The sequence below is a fragment of the Nicotiana sylvestris genome, chromosome 6 (genome assembly GCF_000393655.2).
Source record: "Nicotiana sylvestris chromosome 6, ASM39365v2, whole genome shotgun sequence".
Lineage (NCBI taxonomy): Eukaryota > Viridiplantae > Streptophyta > Magnoliopsida > Solanales > Solanaceae > Nicotiana > Nicotiana sylvestris.
In genome coordinates, this window is record NC_091062.1 from 189,039,699 (window position 1) to 189,051,095 (window position 11,397).

Consider the following 11,397-nt stretch of genomic DNA (forward strand, 5'->3'; position numbering starts at 1 on the left):
GGTAGTCGAAGCTTGATAGTTGGGTCATTCAATTGAGTAACTTAGTTAATTGTTGGAGCGGTGTGACTTTATCATTATTAGAATAAATTCTGGATGCAAATTTAGCATGTAACAGAGAGTAACCTTGGATTCATATTTTCTTGTAAACAGATGCGAATTTGAGTTAGCAATCTGGATGTATGTTAGTTCATGTACGACTATCTTTATGGAATTCCTTAAAGGAATTGGGCCTGGTTTGGACCGCATGGGTCAGCTTGCTAGGAAAGGGCCTTCATATTTGTATTGTTTTCCTCCTTACTCCAAATGCTTCAAGTGATATTGGGCCTATAGTCAGCCCAAAACCATCTCAGGCGATGTGAATGCTTGTTCTATCCCATTCTAATTTTTGGCTAATAAAAGTAATCCGAACATCAATTTTAGGGCAGGTTTAATGTCGTGGCCCGAGTTAATTAATTACCGTCCCTCAATGGGTTTGTGGTGTAATATCAACCAATATATGGCCCTCATATGTTTTAATTAGACAATAAGACAAATATTCGTAGAAAAACCTTTAGGGCCGTTTAAAATACTATCGTGGTTGCGGACACGTTCGCGTGACACGATTACGATTTCTAAAAACAAAATCGGAGTATACGTTCACGTAACTTCAGCTAAACTTTCTTAATAATAATAAGCGTTATTAATTGTGGATACGTACGCGTGATATAATTTTTACGCGCCAAAAATGGGTACACGTACGCATGTCCCGTTTCAAGATAATTTTCTTAATTAAAAAGCGGTAAAAGGATAAATGCACATAGGATCTAAAATCAGTAATTTTAATAAGCCAAGTATGATCAAAGCGACCGTGCTAGAACCACGGAACTCGGGAATGCCTAACACCTTCTCCTGGGTTAACAGAATTCCTTACCCGGATTTCTGTGTTCGCAGGCCGTAAATAGAGTCAATTTTTCCTCGATTCGGGATTTTAAACCGGTGACTTGAGACACCATAAATTATTCCAAGTGGCGACTCTAATTTTTATAAATAATCCCGTTTCGATTGTCCTTTAATTGGAAAAACTCCCTTATATTTATACCCTTTACAGGGTGTAGTAAAAAAAGGAGGTGTGACAGTTGTCAGACCTCAGCCTTATTGATCACTACCCGACCTCGGCCTTATAGATCACTGCTCGACCTCGGCCAATTGTCTCCGCATGTCGAATTTCTCATCTAATTTTGACCAATACAGCTAGTCCTTCCGCTAATCGAGGTTGTTATTTTGGTCGAGCTCAGTGAGCGGACTTCATTAATCGTAGTTAGAGAAATTTGGATGGGGAGGTAGACTAATGTGGATCGCGGCTGAGGGTGCCGATCTTCGGGTTAAAGTGGTATTCCCGCGAGCTGAACTTGAGCATAGTTTGATCAGGGCCAATGACTCGAGTGATGAGTTAATCAAGAATACGGTAGAGTTGGAAAAGGTCGACGAGGTCGGGATAGTCGCATTGGCAAGGACGACGGCATCGGAGGAGGTCATTCGCGTCCTCAGATCTGGACGGGCAATTTGGCCCTTATAAGATGCCTTTTCTGATACTTCTTTTGATTTGGAATGCCACTTTTGCAACTCATTCTGATTCTATTTTTCTTTTTCTTGAACGTTTTCCTCGATTGATGGTTTCAAAAGAATCGTTGGTAGGCGTTAATTCGAACGTGATCGAGTGTCTTTGATTGGTCTGAGCGAAGTCAAACGTTGCCCTATTCAACTCGAACGAGGTCTAGCCTTGAATCAAGTTTGAGCTTGGTCGATTGAGAGTTGAATTCGAGTGAAGTCGAATGTCAATTAGGGCGTGGACGCTGAAAGTCAATTCGGGCGAGGAGGTCGAATGTTGATTCGGGCGAGGAGGCCGAATATCAATTCGGGTGAGGACGCCGAATGTCAGTTCAGGCGAGGAGGCCGAATGTTGATTCGGGCGAGGTCGAATGTTGACTCGGACGAGGCCGAGTATTGATACATTGTAATTCGAGTGGAATTCTTCTCTTTGGCGATGGCCTTTGGCCGTATGGGTATTATTTCGAGCTACGGCCGAAATGTTAACCCGTTGTAGGCTGAATGTTGATTTGGGCAAGGCCGAATGTTAACTCAGATGAGGCCGAGTGTAATTTGGGCGAGGCCGAATGTTGACTCAGACGAGGCTGAGTGTTGACTCGGACGAGACCGAGTATTGATTCGTTGTAATTCGAGCGAGGTCGAATTCTTCTCTTTGGCGATGGCCTTTGGCCGTAGGGGTGTTATTTCGAGATATGGCTTAAATGTTAACCCTTTTGAAAGCCGAATGTTAATTCAGGTGAGGCCGAATGTTGACTCGGACGAGGCCGAATGTTGACTCGGACGAGGCCGAGTGTTGACTCGTTGTAATTCGAGCGAGGTCGAATTCTTCTCTTTGGCGATGGCCTTTGGACGTAAGGGTATTATTTCGAGCTAAGGCCGAAATGTTAACCCGTTGTAATTCGAGCGAGGTCGAATTCTTTTTTTTGGCGATGACCTTTGGCCGTAGGGGTATTATTTCGAGCTAAGTCCAAAATGTTAACCCGTTTCAATTCAAGCGAGGTCGAATTCTTCTTTTTGGCGATGGCCTTTGGCCGTAGGGTGTTATTTCGAGCTAAGGCCGAAATGTTAACCCGTTGTAATTCGAGCGAGGTCGAATTATTCATTTTGGCGATGGCCTTTGGCCGTAGGGGTGTTATTTCGAGCTAAGGCCGAAATGTTAACCCGCTATAATTCGAGCGAGGTCGAATTCTTCCTTTTGGCGATGGCCTTTGGCCGTATGGGTGTTATTTTGAGCTAAGGCCGAAATGTTAACCCGTTGTTTCACTGCCAGATTTTGGAGAATCGCAGGTTGCCGTTCTGTTTGTGCATACATCAAGGTGAATCCTGGCGTACTCGGTTTTGTTTTAACTAGAGAATATTTGGTGTTCCCTAGGGGAGTCCCAGTTTTGCTTAGCTTCTGTGTTTCTTGCGTGAGTCCCAATTTGCTTAATTTTGCTTGTGCTGGGGAATACGATGTGTTCCCTGTGTGAGTTCCAGTTTGCTTAATCTTGTTTGCATTGGAGAATACGACGTGTTTCCTGGCCCAGTTTGCTTAGTTTTGCTTGCGCTGGGGAATACGATGCATTTACTGGGTGAGTCCCATTTTGCTTGCATTGGAGAGTACGACATGTTTCCTGGGTGATTGTTCCTGCTTCTATCCCACTTAGAAAAATAGTCAGTTAAAACCAAATGAAATCGTTTGGTACCTCGATTTGATCGGTCGACGAGTGGAGGGGAGTGACCACGTTCCCTTCTCCGGTTATGCTTTTAGTGGCTGCTACAATTTGGCGTGGTTGTCCGCTTTAGTAAAGTTGTGTGACGACCCAAAGGGTCATCACCTGTTTTCTTACCCATTATGTGCTTCTGAGGCCTTGAAAACCTCATTTAGAGTCGCTTCAATTTCCGTGTGCAGTTCGGGCGCGTAGCCAGAAAGCTTAAATATGAAATTCTATGAAAATGTTAAGACTTGACTTTAAAATGAATAAATTTAACTTCGGTCAACATTTTGGGTAAACGGACCCGGACCCGTGATTTGATGGTCCCGTAGGGTCCATAGGAAAATATGGGACTTGGACGTATGCCCGGAATCAGATTCTGAGGTCCCTAGCCCGAAAAATGAATTTTTAAGTGAAATTGTTTAAGGAAATTCGAAGTGAAAACTGATTAGAAAGCAATGATATCGGGCTCGTATTTTGGTTCCGGCACCCGGTACAGGTCTTATATATGACTTGAGTCATTCCTGTGAAATTTGGTTAAAAACGGACGTCATTTGACGTGATCCGGACCTTAATTGAGAAATTTGATGTTTAAAAGAGTTTTGAGAAATTTTATTGATCTCAAGGTTTAATTCGATGCTCATGATGTTATTTTGGTCATTTGAGTATACGAATATGTTCGTAGGATATTTTTGAGGTTGTGTGTATACTTGGGTTGGAGTTTCGAGGGCTCGGGTGAGTTTCGAGTGGGCTCTGGAATGTCTTTGGCTTAGAAAGTCAGATGTTGCAGGTTCAAGAAGTTGCAGTCTCTACCCTCTAGTGTGGTCCGTGAGAAATCGCATGCGATCGCGGAGGGGCCAGCGTGGTCGCGGTCGCCTTCGTGCGGTCCGCGGTGGAGGCTATGTGGCTGTAGTCGCCTTTGTGCGGTCTGCCCAGGGTGCTGAACTGCAGGTCTTCAGGGAGGGGCCAGCGCGGCCGCGGTCGCCTTTGTGTGGTCCGCGGTCCATTTGATGCGGTCCGCACTGGGGGTCTGAGAAGGGTATAAATAAATGGGAATTTCAGTTATTTTTTACTTTTTCAAAACTCCAAAACATAAGAGGCGGTTTTTCAAACAACTTTTCTTCTCCAAAATGTTGGTAAGTGATTTCTAACTCATTTTCTTCACTCCTTAACATCTTTTAACATGATTTCAACTTCAAATCAAAGATTTTCATGGGGAAAATTGGGTGTTTTGGGTAGAACCTAGGTTTTCTAAAATTGGGGATTTGGACCTCAATTTGAGGTCCGATTTCAAAACAAATTATATATTTGGATTCGTGGGGAAATGGGTAATCGTGTTTTGGTCCGAACCTCGAGTTTCGACCACGTGGGCCCGGGAGGTTTCTGACTTTTGGGTAAAACTTTAGAAAACTCATTTACATGCATTGGGGTTGCTTCATTTAGCACTTATTGATGTAATTAAGTAACTTGTGACTAGATTCGAGCGGATTGGTGGTGGAATCAAGTGGTAAAGCTATAGTTGAGACTTGAGTGGTGATCAAGGTATCGAGGTAAGTGTTTGGTCTAACCCTAGCTTGAGGTATTAGGAGTTGAGTCATACTCGCTATTTGCTTCTTGTTGAGTACGACGTATAGGCATGGTGACGAGTATCTATACGTTAGTGTCAAGCATGACCGTGAGTCTTAAATTGAAAGTTGTTGTGTTCTTAAATGACACTTGGGTGATTTACTTAATGATCTTCTATGATTGAGCATTTTCAATAATTGAACTGAGTACAAGTTGAGTTGAGGTTGGTTATAGCTGATTCTCCCTTGCCGGGATGACTAATTCAATATTGTTGTTCCCTTGCCGAGAAAATTATAACATTGTTGTGTTCCCTTGCCGGGAAGTTATTATATTATTTATGTTCCCTTGCCGGGATTTCTTGTGATTGTGTGATGAAATGTAAAAGGGAGTGGGTGGTACGCCTACCACAAGATATAATAAAATGGAAGCGGGTGGTGCGCCTACCACGAGATATAATGAAATGGGAGCGGGTGGTACGCCTACCACGACTTATAATGAAATGGGAGCGGGTGGTACGCCTACTATGAGATATAATGAAATGGGAGTGGGTGGTATGCCTACCACGAGATATAATGAAATGGGAGTGGGTGGTACGCCTACCACAAGATATACTGAAATGGGAGCGGGTGGTACGCCTACCATAAGATATACTGAAATGGGAGCAGGTGGTACGCCTACCACAAGATATGAGAAATGCGATCGGGTTGTACGCCTGCAACAAGATGAAACTAAAAGTGAAAGTTGCCTTATTTCTCGTATTCCGTGTTAGAAGTTAAATTGTAGATTCCTTACTATTCTTTGGTATTCTATTTTATCTGCTACCCCCGGAGCATGTTTCCCCTTTCCCAGCTTTTTTTGCTTATTACCTGTTTACTTTTCCGCCATATAGTATATAACTGCACAGGTTTATCTGGAGTCTGGTCCTACCCTCGTCACTACCTCGCCGGGGTTAGGCCAGACACTTACCAGCACATGGGGTCGGTTGTGCTGGTACTACACTCTGTGCTCTTTTACACAGATCTAGGTCTTGGACAGCAGCAGTAGCGCGGAGCCAGCTTTCAGTCCAGTGAGATACCGAGGTAGCCTTGCAAGCGTCCGCAGGCCCGGCGTCTCCTCTATCTTTATTTCAGTCTGTTATCTCATGTATTCGAGACAAATAGTTTATATTTTTCTTTCAAACGGTTGTATTTAGTACTCATAGAAGTTCGTGAGTAATATGACACCAGTTCTTGGGTAGAGGCATACGTTGATTTCCGTATTATTGTTCAGTTTCTTTAATTTAAGTCTTCTGTACATTTATTAAATTCCGCTATTTTCATGTTATCACTGATAATCGTTAAAAGAAGTGATTTGTTAATGAAGTAAGTTGTTAAGGATTGACTTGCCTAGCTCACATTAGTAGGCGGCATCACGACTCCCACGGGTGGGAAATCCGGATCGTGACAATTTAGTATCAGAGCTCTCGGTTACATAGGTCTCACAACTCACGGACAAGCTCAGTAGAGTCTGATGGATCGGTATGGACACGTCTGTATTTATCCCCTAGAGGCTATAAAGTTAGGAAAATATCACATTTGTTCTTTCTTGTCGTGCGGATTTGTTCCTCAAATGCTAATTGGATTTCTACTCTGTTCTTTCGCAAATGGCGAGAACATGTGCTTCCTTATCTACTGCTCAGCAGCCCGAGCCCCCAGCAGCAGCTCCCACTAGGGGCAGAGGCCGAGGCCGTGCTAGAGGCCGAGGTAGGGGCAGAGTTCAGCCCCGAGCAGCAGCACCAGTGGCGGAGCCTCAGGTTGATTTTGAGGAGGAGGTTCTGACCCCAGCAATTCCAATGGGCCTAGTTCAGGTCCTGGAGGGGTATTGCTACCCCAGTTCTTCAGGATGCTCTGGTCCGATTGGTGGGCCTCATGGAGAGTTTCACCCAAGCAGGTTTGCTTCTTGTAGCCCCAGCCACTTCTCAGGCTGGAGGAGGGGCTTAGACTCACACGCACTCCGGAGTAGGTAGCTCCTCAGATTCAGACCCCAGCAGTTCAGCCAGTTGGAGCAGTTCAGCCGAGTGTAGTAGCTCAGACCGATGATGGAGCGGCTATGTCTGTTAATTCTTTGTGGAGGCTGGATAGGTTCACCAAGCTCTTCACTACTACTTTCAGCGGTGCTTCTTCTGAGGATCCCCAAGATTTCCTATATAGCTATCACGAGGTTCTCAGGAACATGGGTATTGTTGAGACCAATGGGGTCGATTTTGCTACATTCCGCTTGTATGGATCCGCCAAGACTTGGTGGAGGGATTATTGCTTAGCTAGGCTAGTCGGGTCGCCATCTTTGACTTGGGAGCAGTTTACAGTATTGTTTCTGGAGAAATTTCTCACCGTTACTCAGAGAGAGGCCTATCGGAGGCAGTTTGAGCACCTCCAGCAGTGTTCCATGACGGTCACCCAGTATGAGACCAAATTCATCGAATTAGCTTGCCATGCTCTTGTCATACTTCCTACCGAGAGAGAGAGAGAGAGGGTAAGGAGGTTTATCGACGGTCTTATTCAGCCAATTCGTCTTCAGATGGCCAAGGAGGCCGGGAGTGAGATCACTTTTCAGGAGGCGGCCAATGTGGCCCGCAGTGTTGAGATGGTTCTTTCGCAGGGAGGTGGTCAGGGGTCGGATAAGAGGCCCCTTCATTTAGGTAGATTCAGTGGTACCTCGTCTGGAGGTAGAGATTCATATGGTAGAAACCATCCTCCTAGGCCCTTTCAGTCAGCTCTTCAGGCTTTTCACGGTGCTTCAGGTGGTCGTGGTCCTCCGATTCAGTATTCTGATCAGCAGTCCTTCAGTGCACCACTAGCACCTATCAGTGCACCGCTGCTTTAGAGTTTTTAGGGTCGTCAACCCCAGAAGTTGAGGGCTTGTTTTACTTGTGGCGACACAAGGCACATTGCTAGGTATTGCCCTCGGGCTTCAAGCAGTTCTCCGCATCAGGGTTCCCGTGCTATGGTTCAGGCACCAGATGTTCCACAGCCCGCCCAGCCAGCTAGAGGTGGGGGTAGAGGTGCTAGATGTGTAGGTAGAGGTCCTAGTGGCGGAGCTCTGTCCGCCAGAGGTGGAGTCTAGCCAGCAGTAGGCCGTCCTAGAGAGGTAGTTCAGGGTGGTGGTGCCCAGCCCCGATATTATGCTCTCCCAGCCAGGCCCGAGGCTGAGGCTTCAGATGGATTTATTACAGGTACGGTTCTGGTTTGTGATAGTGATGCTTTAGTGTTATTTGATCCAGGGTCTACATACTCGTATGTGTCATCTTATTTTGCACCGTATCTGGTCATGCCTAATGATTCATTGAGTATTCTTGTTTATGTGTCTACACTGGTGGGTGATTCTATTGTGTTAGATCGAGGCTATCGCTCTTGTGTAGTTGTGATTGGGGGTCTTGAGACTCGTGTGGATTTGTTGCTTCTAGACATGGTCGATTTCGATGTCATATTGGGGATAGACTGGCTATCACCTTACCACGCTATCTTGGACTGTCACGCCAAGACTGTGACCTTAACTTTACCGGGTATGCCTCGTTTAGAGTGGAGAGGGACTCCTGGTAATTCTATCTGTAGCGCCATTTCTTATGTGAAGGCTCGGCATATGATCGAGAAGGGGTGCTTGGCCTATTTAGCTTATGTTTGTGATTCTAGTGCAGAGGTTTCCTCTATTGATTCTGTGCCCATGGTTCATGAGTTTCCTGAGGTATTCCCTTCAGACCTGCCAGGTATGCCGCCCGACAGGGATATTGACTTTTGCATTGATTTGGCTCCGGACACTCAGCTCATTTCTATTCTGCCGTATCATATGGCCCCGCCTGAGTTGAAAGAGTTGAAGAAGCAGTTGCAGGACTTGCTTGAGAAGGGTTTCATTAGACCCAGTGTTTCGCCTTGGGGTGCGCCGGTGTTGTTTGTTAATAAAAAGGATGGTTCGATGAGAATGTGCATTGATTACCGGCAGTTGAACAAGGTCACCCTCAAGAATAAGTATCCACTGCCGAGGATCGATGATTTGTTCGATCAGCTTTAGGGTGCCAAGGTATTTTCAAAGATCGACTTGAGATCTGGCTACCACCAGTTGAGGATTAGGGCATCTGATGTCCCTAAGACAGCTTTCCGCACTCGGTACGGGCATTATGAGTTCTTGGTCATGTCATTTGGGTTGACAAATGCCCCAGGGGCTTTTATGGATTTGATGGACCGAGTGTTCAGGCCTTATTTGGACTCATTCGTGATAGTCTTCATTGATGATATTTTGATATATTCCCGCATCCAGGAAGAGCACGAGCAGCATCTCAGAGTGGTTCTTCAGACTCTGAAGGATAGTCAGTTATATGCTAAGTTCTCGAAGTGTGAGTTCTGGCTGAGTTCAGTTGCATTTCTGGGTCATGTTGTATCAGCAGAGGGTATTCAGGTTGATCCGAAGAAGATTGAAGCAGTCAAGAACTGGCCTAGACCAACATCAACTACAGAGATTCAGAGTTTCTTGGGATTGGCAGGCTACTATCGTCAGTTTGTGGAGGGGTTCTCATCTATTGCAGCCCCGATGACCAGGTTGACCCAGAAGGGTGCCCAGTTTAGATGGTCGGACGAGTGTGAGGTGAGCTTTCAGAAGCTCAAGACAACTCTGACTACCGCACCAGTGTTGGTTTTGCCCACAGGTTCAGGGCCTTACACAGTTTATTGCGATGCTTCCTGTATTGGGCTTGGTGCAGTGTTGATGCAGGATGGCAAGGTCATTGCCTATGCTTCGAGGCAGTTGAAGATTCATGAGAAGAACTATCCGCTCCATGATTTAGAGTTGGCAGCCATTGTTCACGCATTGAAGATTTTGAGGCATTATCTGTATGGCGTGGCATGTGAGGTGTTCACTAATCACAAGAGTCTTCAGTATTTGTTCAAGCAAAAGGAGTTGAATTTGAGGCAGAAGAGATGGTTGGAGTTGTTGAAGGATTATGATATCACTATCTTATATCACCTGGGAAAGGCCAACGTAGTGGTCGATGCTCTGAGTAGAAAGTCAGCCAGCATGGGCAGTCTTGCTTATATTCCGGTCGGTGAGAGGCCGTTTGCATTGGATGTTCAGGCTTTGGCCAATCGATATAATGAAATGAGAGCGGGTGGTACGCCTACCACAAGATATAATGAAATGGGAGCGGGTGGTATGCCTACTACAAGATATACTGAAATGTGAGTGGGTGGTACGCCTACCACAAGATATAATGAAATTAGAGTGGGTGGTACGCCTACCACAAGATATACTGAAATGGAGCGGGTGGTACGCCTACCACAAGATATACTTAAATGGGAACGGGTGGTACGCCTACCACAAGATATACTGAAATGGGAGCGGGTGGTACGCCTACCACAAGATATGAGAAATGCGATCGGGTTGCACGCCTGCAACAAGATGAAACTAAAAGTGAAAGTTGCCTTATTTCTCTTATTCCATGTTAGAAGTTAAATTGTAGATTCCTTACTATTCTTTGGTATTCTATTTTATCTGCTACCCCCGGAGCATGTTTCCCATTTCCCAGCTTTGATTGCTTATTACCTGTTTACTTTTCCACCATATAGTATATAACTGCACAGGTTTATCTGGAGTCTGGTCCTACCCTCGTCACTACCTCGCCGGGGTTAGACCAGACACTTACCAGCACATGGGGTCGGTTGTGCTGGTACTACACTCTGTGCTCTTTTACACAGATCTAGGTCTTGGACAGCAGCAGTAGCGCGGAGCCAGCTTTCAGTCTAGTGAGACACCGAGGTAGCCTTGCAAGCGTCCGCAGGCCCGACGTCTCCTCTATCTTTATTTCAGTCTGTTATCTCATGTATTCGAGACAAACAGTTTATATTTTTCTTTCAAACGGTTGTATTTAGTACTCTTAGAAGTTCGTGAGTAATGTGACACTAGTTCTTGGGTAGAGGCATACGTTGATTTCCGTATTATTGTTCAGTTTCTTTAATTTAAGTCTTCCGTACATTTATTATATTCCGCTGTTTTCATGCTATCACTGATAATCGTTAAAAGAAGTGATTTGTTAATGAAGTAAGTTGTTAAGGATATGCTTGCCTAGCTCACATTAGTAGGCGCCATCACGACTCCCGAGGGTGGGAAATCCGGATCGTGACAAGTTGTATGTCTACTAATAAACCAATCTCACATTCAAGTCCTATAGAATGTGGGCGTTAGTAGACTACACATGTGTCACCCGGTGTATGAGGGTTAATTCCATAAGTAGGTGGTCAAAAGTAATATTTCTTTCTGGAAAAACCAGGATGACAGAAAGTATTCAATCCTCAGTACATGCAAACAGATATTTGATTGTCTTGCGATTATAGTATCAAGGAGACTATAAAGCTTATAATAAAGTGAGTATGAAACAAACTACAAATTACAAAGTGATCCACGTGTATCATCGACTATGCCTTGCAAATAACAGTGCGCTTGAAGAAAAGCCTTATGTTAAGGATCTGATATCTACGTGCTATGGACTAGCGTCACAGTGGAGAAACTAGTCGACTTTTGTTTTGAT